Here is a 22388-nt window from a genome sequence, read left to right on the forward strand (position 1 = left end):
GAGACAGACAGACATGGATAGAGATAGAGACACACAGAGACAGACAGATGACAGAGACTGGGAGAGAGACAGACAGAAGCATAAATCCCTAACTAAAACTTAACATTTAATGATAGTTTTAAAAGGTAAAAAAACACAAATCATGTAAATAGAATGACTCTCTTCTGTGCATAGAGTCAACATTTTGTGTTTGTAAATATGACGGTGCGGATTCCTTTAGCAGACATACACACATACATATGTGACGCCCTGACACTGCAGGTAGTCACACATAGGCCCCCGCATAACAACTTCCCTCACCTAAGTCACACAAAGCCAACCAGAAAACCCTAGTCACCTCCCCCAGGGAAAGACAGGCACACCAGTGGGCAGGACCAGACGGAAGGAAACGCCCACCTAGGGGTCTGGAGACCCCGGGGCAGGAAAAAGGAGTCAGTTGTTTTTAAGGAGAGTTGTGGAGTGAGGAGTAAGGAGTGGAGTCCAGGCCTCTGCTTTAGACCTGAGGCTGAACTGACAGGTTAGTTAACCCCGCTTAACTAACTTAAGATAACAAATGGGCTGCAATGCTGAGAACCTGCTTACCTACGTAACTGATGAGGGAGGATGTCGCAAATCCATGGGAAGATGTTCAAGCTCTCCTGCAGTTCTTGGTGGCCCGTACAGTCCGACCACTTCGAATTCTGAAAGGCACTCTTACCCTTTCTACCCTGGAACGAAGCTTAGGCAAATAAACATGCTTGACCCTGGAATTGTTGACTCCGGTCTTCCTTTCATACCCCACACCTCCATTCCCATTTCTTATTTAAAAGTAATTACACAGACACAAATTTATCTTTGGATAATTTTGGCCATAGCAGCCATTTTATTAACAAGAATACATAACCAATAAAATTTGCAATGTGGTAAGGTCCTTGAAGCTACCAAAACCCTGGTGATTCCCATAACCGAGCAATAAAAAACCTCAACTTGCTCCCAGCCGTTACCCACACTGGCTCAGGAGCACCAAATGGTAAGGGTTAATCCTCCGTCAACCCCAACCACACCCCCAGGGGCCCCGACATACCCCGTCGGGGTTCCCCCCCAAAATCACCAGGGGACCATCAATTCTGCCAATGAGGGGATCCATACCCGGATGAATCCCCGAACCAATTTTAAACCAACTTCAAGGACCCACCAATAAACAACACCACAACGAAGGCACCTTGAAACCCTTCAAGTGCCTGAGACCCCCTGCAACCAAAGGGCCCTCTCAATACCTCCCTGCAAGCCAAGAGCCCATAAGTCAGTTCCCACCGCATTAAGGTGTACCCCGTCAGCCAACCAAAATTCCTCTTCCGTCCTTTCCAACTCAACATGCCGTATTGCTATACCCCCGTTCCGACTAACAAACTTCGAGATCGCCCTATTAACCTTCGCCCGCGCCTTGTTCAACCTGTCAACTGACCGCGCTTTCTGCCAACTCTTTCTCGCTACTATCTCCGACCAGACTATCGTTAGACCTGGAAACGACACCCATAACCGTAACAAATCATGTTTGATGTCCTTTATCAAGATTCGAAAAGGACGCCCACCCAAATCATTCCCCCCGGCATGCAACACTAACATGTCAGGAGGTCTGTCCAACCGGGCGTATCTATGCACCTCCTGCAACACCCTGTTCCACCCTAACCCCCGAACACCGAGCCATCGCACGAGAGCCAGGTCCTTCTCAAAACCTAGCTGTCTCCCGTTCCATCTCGCGTCCGCTCGTCGGGCTCCCCAATACACATAAGAGTGGCCAAGGATCCAGACCAGGGAAGGAAGAGGGGGTGCTTCTGCAATACAAAATGTACAGACGACACCATTTTATTGCCTCACCAAACCAAATTGACAAAAAACACACACTCTCACCCCCCCCATTGCTACCCTAATACCCCCCCTTTTCCCCTCAATTGCCAACAACCACCTGGGGACGTACATACGACTTAAAGCGCTGCGACTTCCACCTACCAATCTGCTTAACTGTCTCCTCCGGTAGGCCGCATATAGAGGCCTCCGTCGCTGCCCCAATCCGAAAGACTTCGGATCTAACCCCAACGACTTCAAACATGCCCTAAAAACACTCACAAATTGGTATCTCGATAAAAAGGACCCATCCTCGTGACATAATAAGGGGCCATCCACCTTCGGACGGATCTGTTGAAAATTCCCGAGACACTTGAACGGGCACATATCAGATGCCACAACCATCCCCAAACGGACTAGTCTACCCACACCTCTCTGATCAGTTTTCGATTTCCTAATCCAAAATTCAACTCCGTTTTCCACTGACATAATGTCACCCCAATCCAAGCCCCCGGGGAACGCCTTACTGGGCGATACCAACTCCCCAACCCGCAGGGCTCCAAAAAACGCCAAAGAAAGGCTAACTTAAACAAACTCACCTCAAACGGAGATAGACAAACCCCCCACAACGCCCTACCCAGCCGGGTAGGGACCCAGCCCAGCCCAGCTGGGACCCAGTTTGAGCGAGGAACGGAACAAGTCCTTCCCACACCAAGGTTTGCAGGCCCTACCTCAGTCAGGGTTTCACCCACACTCTACAGCTCCGGAATGTCATGCTCTTCAGCCTCCTCCTCCTCCTGCGCATCCTCATCCACTTTACCCTCCACACCAGTCCCAAGCTGGAAGCACTGCAGCACTGCCTCGGCGAAGCGGCAACAGACTGTGCTGCAGCTAATCTGCATAGGTGACAAACCCCACAATGCAGAAGAGGTGTGGACAGCTCTAAAACAGCATGCAGATCACTGGCTCACACCTCTGAACCTAAAGCCAGGAAAGGTTGTGTGTGACAATGGCCGGAACCTGGTGGCGGCTTTGAGGCGAGGCCAGCTGACACATGTTCCATGCATGGCCCATGTGCTCAACCTCGTGGTTCAGCGGTTTCTAAAGTCATACCCAGAGCTGTCTGATCTGCTGGTAAAAGTTCGCTGCCTGTCTGCACATTTTCGAAAGTCACCTACTGCTTCAGCCGGCCTTGCCGGCTTTCAGCGTTGTTTGCATCTTCCGGCTCACAGACTGGTGTGTGATGTCCCCACGCGTTGGAATTCAACTCTGCACATGTTGATCAGGATATGTGAGCAGAAGAGGGCAGTTGTTGAGTACCTGCATCACCTAAGCCGTCGGGAAATGGGTCAAACTCCACACATAACACCTGAGGAGTGGAGATGGATGTCCGACCTATGTACCATCCTCCAAAACTTTGAGGACTCCACCAAGATGGTGAGCGGCGATGACGCCATTATTAGCGTCACCATACCGCTTCTCTGCCTTCTAAAACGGTCTCTGCTCAAAACCAAACATGATGCATTGCAGGCGGAACACGATGAGTTGGAGCAAGAAACAGTAGTGGGTGTGGGTGATAACACACAGTCCAGCCTCGTCTCATCACAACGTGCAGTGGAGGACTATGACGAGGAGGAGGATGAAGACATGGAGCAACTCTCCGGCCAAATTGAGGATATGACATGCATACCAATCATATGCTCAGTTCAGCGTGGCTGGCCAGAGGACAGGGTAGATGATGAGGAGGAGGAGGAGGAGGAGGAGGAGGAGAAGGAGGAGGACAGCATGTTCAGTCATCGTGTTGGTCTGGATACTGAAGTGATGGCTGTTAAGAGTCTGGCGCACATGGATGACTTTATGGTAAGCTGCCTGTCTCGTGACCCTCGCGTTAAGAACATCTTGGCCGACAATCATTACTGGTTGGTAACACTGTTAGACCCACGCTACAAGGAGAACTTTATGTCTCTTATTCCCGAGGCGGAGAGGTCAGCCAAAATGCAGCAGTTCCGGAAGGCCATAGTCACGGAAGTAGGCAAAGCATTCCCTTCACAAAACGCTATTTGTTATAATAAACAAGTGAAAAATGTTGAAAATCAGTCATCCAAAGGTGTGTGAAAAAAATATATATATATGGTACCAATAAAAATGTCACTTTGTCCTGCAAAGAATGCAGCCCCCCAAATTATTTTTTTCCTCTGTGCGGCCCATACACCCAGCCGAGTTTGAGACCCCCTGCCTTACACTATATAGATATCATGTTCATTCCCCATCTATCTTGCTCAGGAGAGCATCTCCCTCCCCCGGCACCAAGAGCAGCTCATATTGAATTGTTACATTGACTAGTAACACTGCACACAGAAATGCACCTTAATATTCCACTGTTAACCCTTTCCTCCCAGCAGTAACACACAACTCCTCACCTTGTTATCATGGTGATTTATGGTCAGAATGACTTCAATGCGATCAGTGATTTCTATTCTAGCTCTGCTCACATAGATTTTATATCCACACTCAACTATAGGCCGTTCTTCATATTTTGGGGGCTTTTAGTCAGATATACTAGTTTGTGCCTGTATAGTATTGGTGTAGATGGGAGTGTAGGGCATGGGTTACATGGCACTGTGGTGGGATACTGATGGGAGGTATTGGTGCTGTGTTTGATGCTTCTACTGGGTATTTTCCTACAAATACTGGAACAGCTCACTGCTTAGAATGATCCTTCCCAGCTCTATAATATATTATATATACCCCACAATGCAGGCTCACACACACATTTGTCTCAAGTGTGTTGTAGGGACACAGATACAGTCTTGGTCATGTGACTAAAGGCTACTTTACACACTGCGATATCGGTCCCGATATCGCTAGTGTGGGTACCCGCCCCATCTGTTGCGCGACACGGGCAAATCGCTGCCCATGCCGCACAACACCGACCAGACCCGTCACACATACTTACCTGACCGGCGACGTCGCTGTGACCGGCGAACCGCCTCCTTTCTAAGGGGGCGGTCCGTGCGGCGTCACAGCGACGTCACTGAGCGACCGCCCAATAGCAGCGGAGGGGCGGAGATGAGTGGCCGGAACATCCCGCCCACCTCCTTCCTTCCTCATAGCGGCTGGGAGGCAGGTAAGGAGAGGTTCCTCGTTTCTGCGGTGTCACACGGAGTGATGTGTGCTGCCGCAGGAGCGACGAACTACATCGTTACTGCTGCAGTAACGATAATCGAGAATGGAGACCCATGTCACCGATGAGCGATTTTGCACGTTTTTGCAACGATGCAAAATCGCTCATCGGTGTCACACGCAGCAACATCGCTAATGCGGCCGGATGTGCGTCACAAATTCCGTGACCCCAACGACTCCGCATTAGCGATGTCGCAGCGTGTAAAGCCCCCTTTAGTGGGAGTGGTGTACAGGGTCTTAGCAGTAAAGAGTATTCCATATTTCTGCCAGATACCCACAGAGATATTGAAATCTGAAAAAAGAGACTTCTGCTCATTGAAGGTAAGAACTGCTCACATAGCGTTCAACTCCACAGCAAACGAGTGCTCTAGCACTGGCATCTCAGCAGGGATATTCCCCTACTACACATGTGTGTCTGGGTCGCTGTGACAGTTTACAGGACATAACTCAAGGCACCTAGATAGAAGGCAGAGGTACTGGGATTGGTTGGTTTTTGGTGACGGAGGTGCAGGGGCTGGCGCCCATGTGCAGTGCTGGCTAAGGTATATTGATGATATTTTGATTTTTTGGCAGGGCACTGTGGAGCAGCTCGAGACATTTATGGAGGAACTTAATAACAACACCTTTAACATCAGATTGACGCATAAGCATAGCAGCAGTTGCGTTGACTTCCTGGATATTAAAATTTCATTCGGTTCTGAGCGAATTGTTCAGACCGACGTCCATAGGAAGGAAACATCAGTCAACGCACTGCTGCATGCTTCTTCTGCTCATACCCCCTCCACCATCCGGGCCGTACCGACTGGCCAGTTCCTCAGGATGAAGCAAATTTGTTCGTCAGACACTGCTTTTGAACAACAGTCTGCCGACCTCCAGCGCCATAGGGGTGGCAAAGGCGGTCTTCCCCCGGTCTGCCTCAGCAACGGACACTAGCCAATAGTGACTAGTGAGATCAAGGGTAGAAAAATAATTTGCAGTTCTCAATGCAGCTAGCGATTCCTCAATACGGGGGAGTGGTGCTGTCCTTCTTCTTTAACAGGACCAACGGAGCTGCCCAAAGGCTACAACTGTCACGGATAACCCCAGCCGCCTTCATGTTGCTCAACATGTCCTTGGTACACTGGTAATGTGAAGGTGGTATTGGCTTATAGCTCTCTTTGATGGGTGGGTGTGCACCTGTGGGGATGTAGTGTTGGACCCCTTTTATTCCCCCAAAATCTAGCGGATGTTTGCTGAAGACTTGCTCGCTCGTATTCTTGCACTACCCTGTGGACCCGCTTCTTGTGATGTGAAGGTGTGGAGTCAGTGCCTACGTGTAATTCCTTACACCACTCCTCTGGCTGACTTGGTGAGCAGTCACTGACTGGGTGGGGTGCAGTAATAGTGGATGCTGCTACTTGGATAGCATGTGTATCTACTGTGAACAGCTTATCAATGGTGGCAAGTCGGGGCAGCTTAACCTCCTGCTCTCCGCAGTTTAACACTCTCACGGGCACTCTTCCCTTCCGCACTAATGAATAAAACTATGATGTAAATATCATATAGATACCCCACAATTGTAAATAAAGGTAGGTTATGGGAAAAGGGGGAACAGGGAAAGAGGAAAATAGTGTAATAAAGTATACCTTCTGGGGGTGAGAGGAAATGGCAGCACAGCCAGTGGAGGTGAAGCAAAAGGAAGCCTGCAACTAAAGAGTTGAGAGCGTTATCACATGGTGACTGAGCCTGATTGTAAAGGGAGCATAGAGTGGAGCATACTCTGGGCACGTTAGAACCCAAGTTCTTAAACCATGAATATGGACCCCTTTTATTCTCCCAAAGTCTAGCGGATGTTTGCTGAAGACTTGCTCGTATTCTTGCACTACCCTGTGGACCCGCTTCTTGTGATGTGAAGGTGTGGAGTCAGTGCCTACGTGTAATTCCTTACACCACTCCTCTGGTTGACTTGGTGAGCTGTCACTGAATGGGTGTGGTGAAGTAACGGTGGATGCTGTGGCTTGGATATCATATTAAATATAGGGACCCCCATACAGTAGTATGAGAAATTTTTTTGTATTCAATGATCGGTATTACCTTCAGGGGCGCGGCACGTGGACGTGCGTTCCATTAGCCTCACTGCATTCCACTCCCATACAGGAAGTGGGCGCAGCTATTACTACGGTCGCACATAAAAGAACCCACAGCCACCACTGCACACAGCTGACTCCACCACTGGAAACCCACTTCTACACCAACGCAGGTAAGACAGGATCGGCACCTCTATGCTCCCGTTACAATCAGGCTCAGTCACCATGTGATAATGCTCTCAACAATTTAGTTGCAGGCTTCCCCTTGCTTCACCTCCACTGGCTGTGCTGCCATTTCCTCTCCCCCCTGGAAGGTATACTTTATTACACTATTTTCCTGTTTCCCTCTTCTCCCTTTTCCCATAACCTACCTTTATCTGCATTTGTGGGGTATCTATATACTATTTATATCACAGTTTTATTCATTAATACGGAAGGGAAGAGTGCGCGTGAGAGTGTTGAACTGCGGAGAGCAAGAGGTTAAGCTGCCCCGATTTGCCACCATTGATAAGCTGTTCACAGTAGATACACATGCTATCCAAGCAGCAGCAGCATCCACCATTACTGCACCCCACCCAGTCAGTGACAGCTCACCAAGTCAGCCAGAGGAGTGGTGTCAGGAATTACACGTAGGCACTGACTACACACCTTCACATCACAAGAAAGGGGTGCAAGTGTGACGCCCTGGACTAGCCAGTTAGTCACAGACATAACACACACACACACCCCCTTTCCCGGATAGTTACACTAGTCAGACACAAAACCGTTGTTGCCTCCCTCCAGGGGCTGATGTCCACACCAGGTGGGGCGGTGCCAGGCGGTTGGCCCCACCCACCAAGGAGTTCACAGGCCTGGAGGTGGGAAAACCAGTTAGTTAGTTGAAGTTCAGTTAAGAGTTGAACCGTGGAGGTAGTGAGTTCAGGGAACAGCCCAGTTTTGGGTAGGAGTGCAAAACTGCTAGTGTCTGGGTCAGATCCCAGGCACTATGGGGAGATAAGGTATGCACACCAGTGACTATGTAAGGGGAATACATGAAATAGCAGAAACTGCTGTGTGAATACTGACTTGAAAAATTCAATAGCTATATGCAAGAGTGAATATGTGAAAAATGGAATCTGCATTACTGCCATGAACATATGAATCAAGAGAAATTTAGCTACTGAATTGATCAATGCAATAGAGCCCCAACACTACGCCAAAGTATTTCTCTACGTTGGGGTCCCTAGCTTGTGTGTGTCCTCTCATGCAGTTAAAAAACCTACCGTGTATGGGAAGCTGAGACCCAGGCTATTTATGCGTATGTTATGGATTGGCAATAGGTGTGGTTGGGGAGGGTTCACAAACGAAAAAATACTAACAAATAGGAATAACGTTTGGAACACCATTCTAAGTCCGAACTGGGTGCAAAAACCTAAAAAAACATCACTATGGGGAGATAAGGTATGCACACCAGTGACTATGTAAGGGGAATACATGAAATAGCAGAAACTGCTGTGTGAATACTGACTTGAAAAATCCAATAGCATTAATTCACATAATCCTAGTGACTGCGCACACAACATGGCCAAACGAAAACAAAAGACAGTACCTGGCCATTCAATCAAATGGAAACTCATAGACAACACAGTCCATTAGACTAGGCAATTACATGCAGCCAAACAAAGTTCATGGGCCTTGCCTCAGAGTCGAACCCACAACCTCTTGGAGAACAAGCAAAGAGCCTACCATTAAACCAACTCAGTGAAGTTGGAAACCGACTCTACATTAATTAACATAATCCTAGTGACTGCGCACACAACATGGCCAAACAAAAGCAAAAGACAGTACCTAGCCTATCAATCCAATGGAAACTCATAGGTAACACAGTACATTGGACTAGGCAATTACATGCAGCCATACAAAGCCCATGGGTCTTGCCCCAGAGTCGAACCCACAAACTCTCGTAGCCAGGGCAAAGAGCCTACCACTACACCAACACAGAGAAGTAGGTGAATGACTCTACATTAATTCACATAATCCTAGTGACTACGCACACAACATGGCCAAACAAATGCAAAAGACATTATCTGGCCTATCAATCCAATGGAAACTCATAGGCAACACAGTCCATTAGACTAGGCACTTACATGCAGCCATGTAAAGTTCATGGGCATTGCCTCAGAGTCGAACCCACAACCTCTTGGAGAACAAGCAAAGAGCCTACCACTAAACCAACTCAAAGAAGTTGGAAACCGACTCTACATTAATTAACATAATCCTAGTGACTGCGCACACAACATGGCCAAACAAAAGCAAAAGACAGTACGTGGCCTATCAATCCAACGGAAACTCATAGGTAACACAGTACATTGGACTAGGCAATTACATGCAGCCATACAAAGCCCATGGGCCTTGCCCCAGAGTCAAACCCACAACCTCTCATAGCCAAGGCAAAGAGCCTACCAATACACCAACACAGAGAAGTGGAAAACCATTTCTACATTAATTCACATAATCCTAGTGACTGCGCACACAACATGGCCAAACAAAAGCAAAAGACAGTACCTGGCCTATCAATCCAATGGAAACTCATAGGCAACACAGTCCATTGGACTAGACAATTACATGGAGACATACAAAGTCCATGGGCCTTGCCTCAGAGTCAAACCCACAACTTCTCGCAGCCAAGCAAAAAGCCTCCCACTACACTAACACAGAGAAGTGGGAAACTGATTCTACATTAATTCACATAATCCTACCGACTGCGCACACAACATGGCCAAACAAAAGACAATACCTGGCCTATTCATTCAATGAAAACTCATAGGCAACACAGTCCATTGGACTAGGCAATTACATGCAGCCATACAAAGTCCATGGGCTTTGCCTCAAAGTCAAACCCACAACTTCTTGTAACCCAAGGAAAGAGCCTACCACTACACCAACACAGAGAAGAGAATGACTCTACATTAATTCACATAATCCTAGTGACTGCGCACACAACATGACCAAACGAAAACAAAAGACAGTCCCTGGCCTATCAATCCAATGGAAACTCATAGACAACATAGTCCAATGGACTACGCAATTACATGCAGCCATACAAAGTCCATGGGCCTTGCCTCAGAGTCATACCCACAATCTCTGGCAGAACAAGCAAAGAGCCTACAACTTCACCAACACAAAGAAGTAGGAAGCTGCGTCTACATTAATTCACATAATCCTAGTGACTGCGCACACAACATGGCCAAACAAAAGCAAAAGACAGTACCTGGCCTATCAATCCAATGGGAACTCATAGGCAACACAGTTAATTGAACTAGGCAATTACATGCAGCCATACAAACTCCATGGGCCTTGCCTCAGAGTCAAACCCACAACCTCTTGCAGCTAAGCAAAGAGCCTTCCACTACAGCAACACAGAGAACTGGGAAACTGAGTCTACATTAATTCACATAATCCTACCGACTGCGCACACAACATAACCAAACAAAAGATAATACCTGGCCAATCAATCCAATGGAAACTCATAGGCAACACAGTCCATTGGACTAGGCAATTACACGCAGCCATATAAAGTCCATGGGCTTTGCCTCAGAGTCAAACCCACAATTTCTCGCAGCCCAAGCAAAGAGCCTACCACTACACCAAGACAGAGAAGTTGGAAACTGAGTTTACATTAGTTCACATAATCCTAGTGACTGCGCACACAACATGGCCAAACAAAAGCAAAAGACAGTACCTGGCCTATCAATCCAATGGGAACTCATAGTCAAAACAGTTAATTGAAATAGGCAATTACATGCAGCCATACAAACTCCAGGGGCCTTGCCTCAGAGTCGAACCCACAACCTCTTGCAGCTTAAGCAAAGAGACTACCACTACACCAACACAGAGAAGTAGGTGAATGACTCTACATTAATTCACATAATCCTAGTGACTGCGCACACAACATTGCCAAACAAAAGAAAAAGACAGTACCTGGCCTATCAATCCAATAGAAACTCATAGGCAAAGCAATCAATTGGACTAGGCAATTACATGCAGCCATACAAAGTCCATGGGCCTTGCCTCAAAGTCGAACTCACAACCTCTCGCAGCTCAAGCAAAGAGCCTACCACTACACCAACACAGAGAAATGTAAACCTGACTCTACATTATTTCACATAATCCTAGTGACTGCGCACACAACATGGCCAAACGAAAACAAAAGACAGTAACTGGCCTATCAATCCAATAGAAACTCATAGGCAACACAGTCCATTGGACTAAGCAATTACATGCAGCCATTCAAAGTCCATGAGCCTTGCATTAGAGTCGAACCCACAACCTCTCGCAGCCCAAGCAAAGAGCCTACCACTACACCAACACAGAGAAGTGGGAAACTGACTCTACATTAATTCCCATAACCCTAGTGACTGCGCACACAACATGGTCAAACAAAAGCAAAAGGCAGTACCTGGCCTATCAATCCAATGGAAACTCATAGGCAACATAGTCCATTGGACTAGGCAATTACATGCAGCCATACAAAGTCCATGGGCCTTGCCTCAGAGTCAAACCCACAACCTCTGGCAGAACAAGCAAAGAGCCTACAACTACAAAAACACAAAGAAGTAGGAAGCTGCGTCTACATTAATTCACATAATCCTAGTGACTGCGCACACAACATGGCCAAACAAAAGCAGAAGACATTACCTAGCCTATCAAGCCAATGGAAACTCATAGGCAACACAGTCAATTGAACTAGGCGATTACATGCAGCCATACAAACTCCATGGGCCTTGCCTCAGAGTCGAACCCACAATTTCTCGCAGCCCAAGCAAAGAGCCTACCACTACACCAACACAGAGAAGTTGGAATCTGAGTTTACATTAGTTCACATAATCCTAGTGACTGCGCACACAACATGGCCAAACAAAAGCAAAAGACAGTACCTGGCCTATCAATCCGATGGGAACTCATAGGCAACACAGTCAATTGAACTAGGCGATTACATGCAGCCATACAAACTCCATGGGCCTTGCCTCAGAGTCGAACCCACAACCTCTCGCAGCTTAAGCAAAGAGACTACCACTACACCAACACAGAGAATTAGGTGAATGACTCTACATTAATTCACATAATCCTAGTGACTGCGCACACAACATGGCCAAACAAAAGCAAAAGACAGTACCTGGCCTATTAATCCAATGGAAACTCATAGGCAACGCAATCCTTTGGACTAGGCAATAACATGCAGCCATACAAAGTCCATGGGCCTTGCCTCAGAGTCAAAACCACTACCTCTCAAAGCCCAAGCAAAGAGCCTACCACTACACCAACACAGAGAAGTGCGAAATTGACTCAACATAAATTCACATAATCCTAGTGACTGCGCACACAACATGGCCAAACAAAAGCAATAGACAGTCCCTGGCCTATCAATCCAATGGAAACTCATAGACAACATAGTCCATTGGACTAGGCAATTACATGCAGCCATACAAAGTCCATGGGCCTTGCCTCAGAGTCGAACTCACAACCACTCGCAGCCCAAGAAAAAAGCCTACCACTACATCAACACAGAGAAGTGTGAAACTGACTCTACATTAATTCACATAATCCTAGTGACTGCGCACACAACATGGCCAAACAAAAGCAAAAGACAGTACCTGGCCTATCATTCCAATTGAAACTCATAGGTAACATAGTCCATTGGACTAGGCAATAACATGCAGCCATACAAAGTCCATGGGTCTTGCCTCAAAGTTGAACTCACAACCTCTCGCAGCTCTAGCAAAGAGCCTACAACTACACCAACACAGAGAAATGTGAACCTGACTCTACATTAATTCACATAATCCTAGTGACTGCGCACACAACATGGCCAAACAAAAGCAAAAGACAGTACCTGGCCTATAAATCCAATAGAAACTCATAGGCAACACAGTCCATTGGACTAGACAATTACATGGAGACATACAAAGTCCATGGGCCTTGCCTCAGAGTCAAACCCACAACCTCTCGCAGCCAAGCAAAGAGCCTACCACTACACCAACACAGAGAAGTGGGAAACTGATTCTACATTAATTCACATAATCCTACCGACTGCGCACACAACATGGCCAAACAAAAGAAAATACCTGGCCTATCAATCCAATGGAAACTCATAGGCAACACAGTCCATTAGACTAGGCAAATACATGCAGCCATACAAAGCCCATGGGCCTTGCCCCAGAGTCGAACCCACAACCTCTTGTAGCCCAAGCAAAGAGCCTACAAATACACCAACACAGAGAAGTGGAAAACTGATTCTACATTAATTCACATAATCCTAGTGACTGCGCACACAACATGGCCAAACAAAAGCAAAAGACATTACCTGGCCTATAAATCCAATAGAAACTCATAGGCAAAGCAATCAATTGGACTAGGCAATTACATGCAGCCATACAAAGTCCATGGGCCTTGCCTCAGAGTCGAACCCACAACCTCTTGTAGCCCAAGCAAAGAGCCTACCACTACACCAACACAGAGAAGTTGGTACAGAGTTTACATTAGTTCACATAATCCTAGTGACTGTGCACACAACATGGCCAAACAAAAGCAAAAGACAGTCCCTGGCCTATCAATCCAATGGAAACTCATATACAACATAGTCCATTGGACTAGGCAATTACATGCAGCCATACAAAGTCCATGGGCTTTGCCTCAGAGTCAAACCCACAACCTCTGGCAGAACAAGCAAAGAGCTTACAACTACACCAACACAAAAAAGTAGGAAGCTGCGTCTACATTAATTTACATATTCCTAGCGACTGCGCACACAACATGGCCAAACAAAAGCAAAAGACATTACCTGGCCTATCAAGCCAATGGAAACTCATAGGCAACACAGTCCATTGGACTAAACAATTACATGCAGCCATACAAAGTCCATGGGCTTTGCCTCAGAGTCAAACCCACAATTTCTCGCATCCCAAGCAAAGAGCCTACCACTACAACAACACAGACAAGTTGGAAACTGAGTTTACATTAGTTCACATAATCCTAGTGACTGTGCACACAACATGGCGAAACAAATGCAAAAGACATTATCTGGCCTATCAATCCAATGGAAACTCATAGGCAACACAGTCCATTAGACTAGGCAAATACATGCAGCCATACAAAGTTCATGGGCTTTGCCTCAGAGTCGAACCCACAACCTCTTGGTGAACAAGCAAAGAGCCTACCACTAAACCAACACAGAGAAGTTGGAAACTGATTCTACATTAATTCACATAATCCTACCGACTGCGCACACAACATGGCTAAACAAAAGCAAAAGACAGTACCTGGCTTATCAATCCAATGGAAACTCATAGGCAACACAGTCCATTGGACTAGGCAATAACATGCAGCCATAAAAAGTCCATGGGCCTTGCCTCAGAGTCAAACCCACAACCTCTCGCAGCTCAAGCAAAGAGCCTACCACTACACCAACACAGAGAAATGTGAACCTGCCTCTACATTAATTCACATAATCCTAGTGAGTGCGCACACAACATGGCCAAACGAAAACAAAAGACAGTACCTGGCCTATCAATCCAATGGAAACTCATAGGCAACACAGTCCATTGGACTAGGCAATTACATGCAGCCATAAAAAGTCCATGGGCCTTGCCTCAGAGTCAAACCCACAACCTCTCGCAGCCCAAGCAAAGAGCCTACCACTACACCAACACAGAGAAATGTGAAACTGACTCTACATTAATTCACATAATCCTAGTGACTGCGCACACAACATGGCCAAACGAAAGCAAAAGTCAATACCTGGCCTATCAATCCAATGGAAACTCATAGGCAACAAAGTCCATTGGACTAGGCAATTACATGCAGCCATAAAAAGTCCATGGGCCTTGCCTCAGAGTCAAACCCACAACCTCTCAAAGCCCAAGCAAAGAGCCTACCACTACACCAACAAAGAGAAATGTGAAACTGACTCTACATTAATTCACATATTCCTAGTGACTGCGCACACAACATGGCCAAACAAAAGCAAAAGAAAGCACCTGGCCTATCAATCCAATGGAAACTCATAGGTAACGCAGTCCATTGGACTATGCAATTACATGCAGCCATACAAAGTCCATGGGCCTTGCCTCAGAGTCGAACTCACAACCTCTCGCAGCCCAACAAAAAAGCCTACCACTTCAGCAACACAGAGAAGTGTGAAACTGTCTCTACATTAACTCACATAATCCTAGTGACTGCGCACAAAACATGGCCAAACGAAAACAAATGACAGTACCTGGCCTATCAATCCATTGGACTAGGCAATTACATGCAGCCATACAAAGTCCATGGGCCTTGCCTCAGAGTCAAACCCACAACCTCTTACAGCCCAAGCAAAGAGCCTACCACTACACCAACACAGAGAAGTGCGAAACTGACTCAACATAAATTCACATAATCCTAGTGACTGCGCACACAACATGGCCAAACAAAAGCTAAAGACAGTCCCTTGCCTATCAATCCAATGGAAACTCATAGACAACATAGCCCATTGGAATAGGCAATTACATGCAGCCTCACAAAGTCCATGGGCCTTGCCTCAGAGTCAAACCCACAACCTCTGGCAGAACAAGCAAAGAGCCTACAACTACACCAACACAAAGAAGTAGGAAGCTGCGTCTACATTAATTCACATAATCCTAGTGAATGCGCACACAACATGGCCAAACAAAAGCAAAAGACATTACCTGGCCTATCAGGCCAATGGAAACTCATAGGCAACACAGTCCATTGAACTAGGCGATTACATGCAGCCATACAAAGTCCATGGGCCATGCCGCAGAGTCAAACCCACAACCTCTCGCAGCCAAGCAAAGCAGCTTCCACTACACCAACACAGAGAAGTGGGAAACGGAATCTACATTAATTCACATAATCCTAGTGACTGCGCACACAACATGGCCAAACAAAAGCAAAAGACAATACCTGGCCTATCAATCCAATGGAAACTCGTAGGCAACACAGTCCATTGGACTTGGCAATTACATGCAGCCATACAAAGTCCATGGGCCTTGCCTCAGAGTCAAACCCACAACCTCTGGCAGAACAAGCAAAGAGCCTACAACTACACCAACACAAAGAAGTAGGAAGTTGCGTCTACATTAATTCACATAATACTAGTGAATGTGCACACAACATGGCCAAACAAAAGCAAAAGACATTACCTGGCCTATCAAGCCAATGGAAACTCATAGGCAACACAGTCCATTGAACTAGACAATTACATGGAGACATACAAAGTCCATGGGCCTTGCCTCAAAGTCAAACCCACAACCTCTCGCAGCCAAGCAAAGAGCCTACCACTACACCAACACAGATAAGTGGGAAACTGATTCTACATTAATTCACATAATCCTACCGACTGCGCACACAACATGGCCAAACAAAAGACAATACCTGGCCTATCAATCCAATGGAAACTCATAGGCAACACAGTCCATTAGACTAGGCAAATACATGCAGCCATACAAAGTTCATGGGCCTTGCCTCAGAGTCGAACCCACAACTTCTTGGAGAACAAGCAAAGAGCCTACCACTAAACCAACACAGAGAAGTTGGAAACCGACTCTACATTAATTCACATAATCCTAGTGACTGCGCACACAACATGGCCAAACAAAAGCAAAAGACAGTACCTGGCCTATCAATCCAATGGAAACTCATAGGTAACACAGTACATTAGACTAGGCAATTAAATGCAGCCATACAAAGCCCATGGGCCTTGCCCCAGAGTCGAACCCACAACCTCTCGTAGCCCAAGCAAAGAGCCTACCACTAAACCAACACAGAGAAGAGCGAAACTGACTCAACATAAATTCACATAATCCTAGTGACTGCACACACAACATGGCCAAACAAAAGCAAAAGACAGTCCCTGGCCTATCAATCCAATGGAAACTCATATACAACATAGTCCATTGGACTAGGCAATTACATGCAGCCATACAAAGTCCATGGGCCTTGCCTCAGAGTCAAACCCACAACCTCTGGCAGAACAAGCAAAGAGCTTACAACTACACCAACACAAAAAAGTAGGAAGGTGCGTCTACATTAATTCACATATTCCTAGAGACTGCGCACACAACATGGCCAAACAAAAGCAAAAGACATTACCTGGCCTATCAAGCCAATGGAAACTCATAGGCAACACAGTCCATTGGACTAAACAATTACATGCAGCCATACAAAGTCCATGGGCTTTGCCTCTGAGGCAAACCCACAATTTGTCGCAGCCCAAGCAAAGAGCCTACCACTACACCAACACAGACAAGATGAAAACTGAGTTTACATTAGTTCACATAATCCTAGTGACTGTGCACACAACATTGCGAAACAAATGCAAAAGACATTATCTGGCCTATCAATCCAATGGAAACTCATAGGCAACACAGTCCATTAGACTAGGCAAATACATGCAGCCATACAAAGTTCATGGGCCTTGCCTCAGAGTCGAACCCACAACCTCTTGGAGAACAAGCAAAGAGCCTACCACTAAACCAACACAGAGAAGTTGGAAACTGACTCTACATTAATTCACATAATCCTAGTGACTGCGCACACAACATGGCCAAACAAAAGCAAAAGACAGTACCTGGCCTATCAATCCAATGGAAACTCATAGGCAACACAGTCCATTGGACTAGACAACTACATGGAGACATACAAAGTCCATGGGCCTTGCTTCAGAGTCAAACCCACAACCTCTCGCAGCCAAGCAAAGAGCCTACCACTACACCAATACAGAGAAGTGGGAAACTGATTCTACATTAATTCACATAATCCTACCGACTGCGCACACAACATGGCTAAACAAAAGCAAAAGACAGTACCTGGCTTATCAATCCAATGGAAACTCATAGGCAACACAGTCCATTGGACTAGGCAATAACATGCAGCCATACAAAGTCCATGGGCCTTGCCTCAAAGTCGAACTCACAACCTCTCGCAGCTCAAGCAAAGAGCCTACCACTACACCAACACAGAGAAATGTGAACCTGCCTCTACATTAATTCACATAATCCTAGTGACTGCGCACACAACATGGCCAAACGAAAGCAAAAGTCCATACCTGGCCTATCAATCCAATGGAAACTCATAGGCAACACAGTCCATTGGACTAGGCAATTACATGCAGCCATAAAAAGTCCATGGGCCTTGCCTCAGAGTCAAACCCACAACTTCTCGCAGCCCAAGCAAAGATCCTACCACTACACCAACACAGAGAAATGTGAAACTGACTCTACATTAATTCACATAATCCTAGTGACTGCGCACACAACATGGCCAAACGAAAGCAAAAGTCAATACCTGGCCTATCAATCCAATGGAAACTCATAGGCAACACAGTCCAGTGGACTAGGCAATTACATGCAGTTATACAAAGTCCATGAACCTTGCATTAGAGTCAAACCCACAACTTCTCGCAGCCAAAGCAAAGAGCCTACCACTACACCAACACAGAGAAGTTTGAAACTGACTCTTCATTAACTCACATAATCCTAGTGACTGCGCACACAACATGGCCAAACGAAAGCAAAAGACAGTACCTGGCCTATCAATCCAATGGAAACTCATTGGCAACACAGTCCATTGGACTAGGCAATTACATGCAGCCATACAAAGTCCATGGGCCTTGCCTCAGAGTCGAACTCACAACCTCTCGCAGCCCAAGAAAAAAGCCTACCACTACAGCAACACAGAGAAGTGTGAAACTGACTCTACATTAATTCACATAATCCTAGTGACTGCGCACACAACATGGCCAAACAAAAGCAAAAGACAGTACCTGGCCTATCATTCCAATTAAAACTCATAGGCAACATAGTCCATTGGACTAGGCAATAACATGCAGCCATACAACGTCCATGGGCCTTGCCTCAAAGTCGAACTCACAACCTCTCGCAGCTCAAGCAAAGAGCCTACCACTACACCAACACAGAGAAATGTGAACCAGACTCTACATTAATTCACATAATCCTAGTGACTGCGCACACAACATGGCCAAACAAAAGCAAAAGACAGTACCTGGCCTATCAATCCAATGGAAACTCATAGGCAACACAGTCCATTGGACTAGACAATTACATGGAGACATACAAAGTCCATGGGCCTTGCCTCAGAGTCAAACCCACAACCTCGCGCAGCCAAGCAAAGAGCCTACTACTACACCAACACAGAAAAGTGGGAAACTGGTACTACATTAATTCACATAATCCTACCGACTGCGCACACAACATGGCCAAACAAAAGCAAAAGTCAGTACCTGGCTTATCAATCCAATGGAAACTCATAGGCAACACAGTCCATTGGACTAGAAAATTACATGGAGACATACAAAGTCCATGGGCCTTGCCTCAGAGTCAAACCCTCAACCTCTCGCAGCCAAGCAAAGAGCCTACCACTACACCAACACAGAGAAGTGGGAAACTGATTCTACATTAATTCACATAATCCTACCGACTGCGCACACAACATGGCTAAACAAAAGACAATACCTGGCCTATCAATTCAATGGAAACTCATAGGCAACACAGTCCATTGGACTAGGCAATTACATGCAGCCATACAAAGTCCATGGGCTTTGCCTAAAAGTCAAACCCACAACTTCTCGCAGCCCAAGCAAAGAGCCTACCACTACACCAACACAGAGAAGTGGGAAACTGATTCTACATTAATTCACATAATCCTACCGACTGCGCACACAACATGGCCAAACAAAAGACAATGCCTGGCCTATCAATCCAATGGAAACTCATAGGCAACACAGTCCATTAGACTAGTCAAATACATGCAGCCATACAAAGTTCATGGGCCTTGCCTCAGAGTCGAACCCACATCCTCTTGGAGAACAAGCAAAGAGCCTACCACTAAACCAACACAGAGAAGTTGGAAACTGACTCTACATTAATTCACATAATCCTAGTGACTGCGCACACAACATGGCCAAACAAAAGCAAAAGACATTACCTGGCCTATTAATCCAATGTAAACTCATAGGTAACACAGTACATTGGACTAGGCAATTGCATGCAGCCATACAAAGCCCATGGGCCTTGCCCCAGAGTCAAACCCACAACCTCTCGTAGCCCAAGCAAAGAGCCTACCAATACACCAACACAGAGAAGTGGAAAACAGATTCTACATTAATTCACATAATCCTAGTGACTGCGCACACAACATGGCCAAACAAAAGCAAAAGACGGTACCTGGCCTATCAATCCAATGGAAACTCATAGGCAACGCAATCAATTGGACTAGGCAATTACATGCAGCCATACAAAGTCCATGGGCCTTGTCTCAGAGTCAAACCCACAACCTCTCTCAGCCCAAGAAAAGAGCCTACCACTACACCAACACAGAGAAGAGCGAAACTGACTCAACATAAATTCACATAATCCTAGTGACTGCGCACACAACATGGCCAAACAAAAGCAAAAGACATTACCTGGCCTATCAAACCAGTGGAAACTCATAGGCAACACAGTCCATTAGACTAGGCAAATACATGCAGCCATACAAAGTTCATGGGCCTTGCCTCAGAGTCGAACCCACAACCTCTTGGAGAACAAGCAAAGAGCCTACCACTAAACCAACACAGAGAAGTAGGTGAATGACTCTACATTAATTCACATAATCCTAGTGACTGCGCACACAACATGGCCAAACAAAAGCAAAAGACAGTATCTGGCCTATGAATCCAATTGAAGCTCATAAGCAACATAGTCCATTGGACTAGGCAATAACATGCAGCCATACAATGTCCATGGGCCTTGCCTCAAAGTCGAACTCACAACCTCTCGCAGTTTAAGCAAAGAGCCTACTACTACACCAACACAGAGAAATGTGAACCTGTCTCTACATTAATTCACATAAACCTAGTGACTGCGCACACAACATGGCCAAACGAAAGCAAAAGTCAATACCTGGCCTATCAATCCAATGGAAACTCATAGGCAACACAGTCCTTTGGACTAGGCAATTAGATGCAGCCATACAAAGTCCATGAGCCTTGCATTTGAGTCGAACTCACAACCTCTCCCAGCCCAAGCAAAGAGCCTACCACTACACCAACACAGAGAAGTGGGAAACTGACTCAACATTAATTCACATAATCCTAGTGACTGCGCACAAAACATGGCCAAACAAAAGCAAAAGAAGGCACCTGGCCTATCAATCCAATGGAATCTCATAGGTAACACAGTCCATTGGACTATGCAATTACATGCAGCCATAAAAAGTCCATGGGCCTTGCCTCAGAGTCGAACTCACAACCTCTCGCAGCCCAAGAAAAAAGTCTACCACTACAGCAACACGGAGAAGTGTGAAACCGACTCTACATTAACTCACATAATCCTAGTGACTGCGCACACAACATGGCCAAACAAAAGCAAAAGACAGTACCTGGCCTATCAATCCAATGGAAACTCAGAGGCAACCCCATCCATTGGACTAGGCAATTACATGCAGCCATACAGAGTCCATGGGCCTTGCCTCAGAGTCTATCCCACAACCTCTGGCAGAACAAGCAAAGAGCCTACAACCACACCAACACAAAGAAGTAGGAAGCTGCATCTACATTAATTCACATAATCCTAGTGACTGCGCACACAACATGGCCAAACAGAAGCAAAAGACATTACCTGGCCTATCAAGCCAATGGAAACTCATAGGCAACACAGTCCATTGAACTAGGCAATTACATGCAGCCATACAAAGTCCATGGGCCTTGCCTCAGAGTCAAACCCACAACTTCTCGCAGCCAAGCAAAGCGCCTTCCACTACACCAACACAGAGAAGTGGGAAACTGATTCTACATTAATTCACATAATCCTACCGACTTCGCACACAACATAACCAAACAAAAGACAATACCTGGCCTATCAGTCCAATGAAAACTCATAGGCAACACAGTCCATTGGACTAGGCAATTACATGCAGCCATACAAAGTCTATGGGCTTTGCCTCAGAGTCAAACCCACATTTTCTCGCAGCCCAAGAAAAGAGCCTACCACTACACCAACACAGAGAAGTTGAAAACTGAGTTTACATTAGTTCACATAATCCTAGTGACTGCGCACACAACATGGCCAAACAAAAGCAAAAGGTAGTACCTGGCCTATCAATCCAATAGGAACTCATAGGTAACACAGTCAACTGAAATAGGCAATTACATGCATCCATACAAACTCCATGGGCCTTGCCTCAAAGTCGAACCAACAACCTTTCGCAGCTTAAGCAAAAAGACTACCACTACACCAACACAGAGAAGTAGGTAAAGGACTCTACATTAATTCACAT

This window comes from Anomaloglossus baeobatrachus, unplaced genomic scaffold (genome assembly GCF_048569485.1).
Source record: "Anomaloglossus baeobatrachus isolate aAnoBae1 unplaced genomic scaffold, aAnoBae1.hap1 Scaffold_29, whole genome shotgun sequence".
Lineage (NCBI taxonomy): Eukaryota > Metazoa > Chordata > Amphibia > Anura > Aromobatidae > Anomaloglossus > Anomaloglossus baeobatrachus.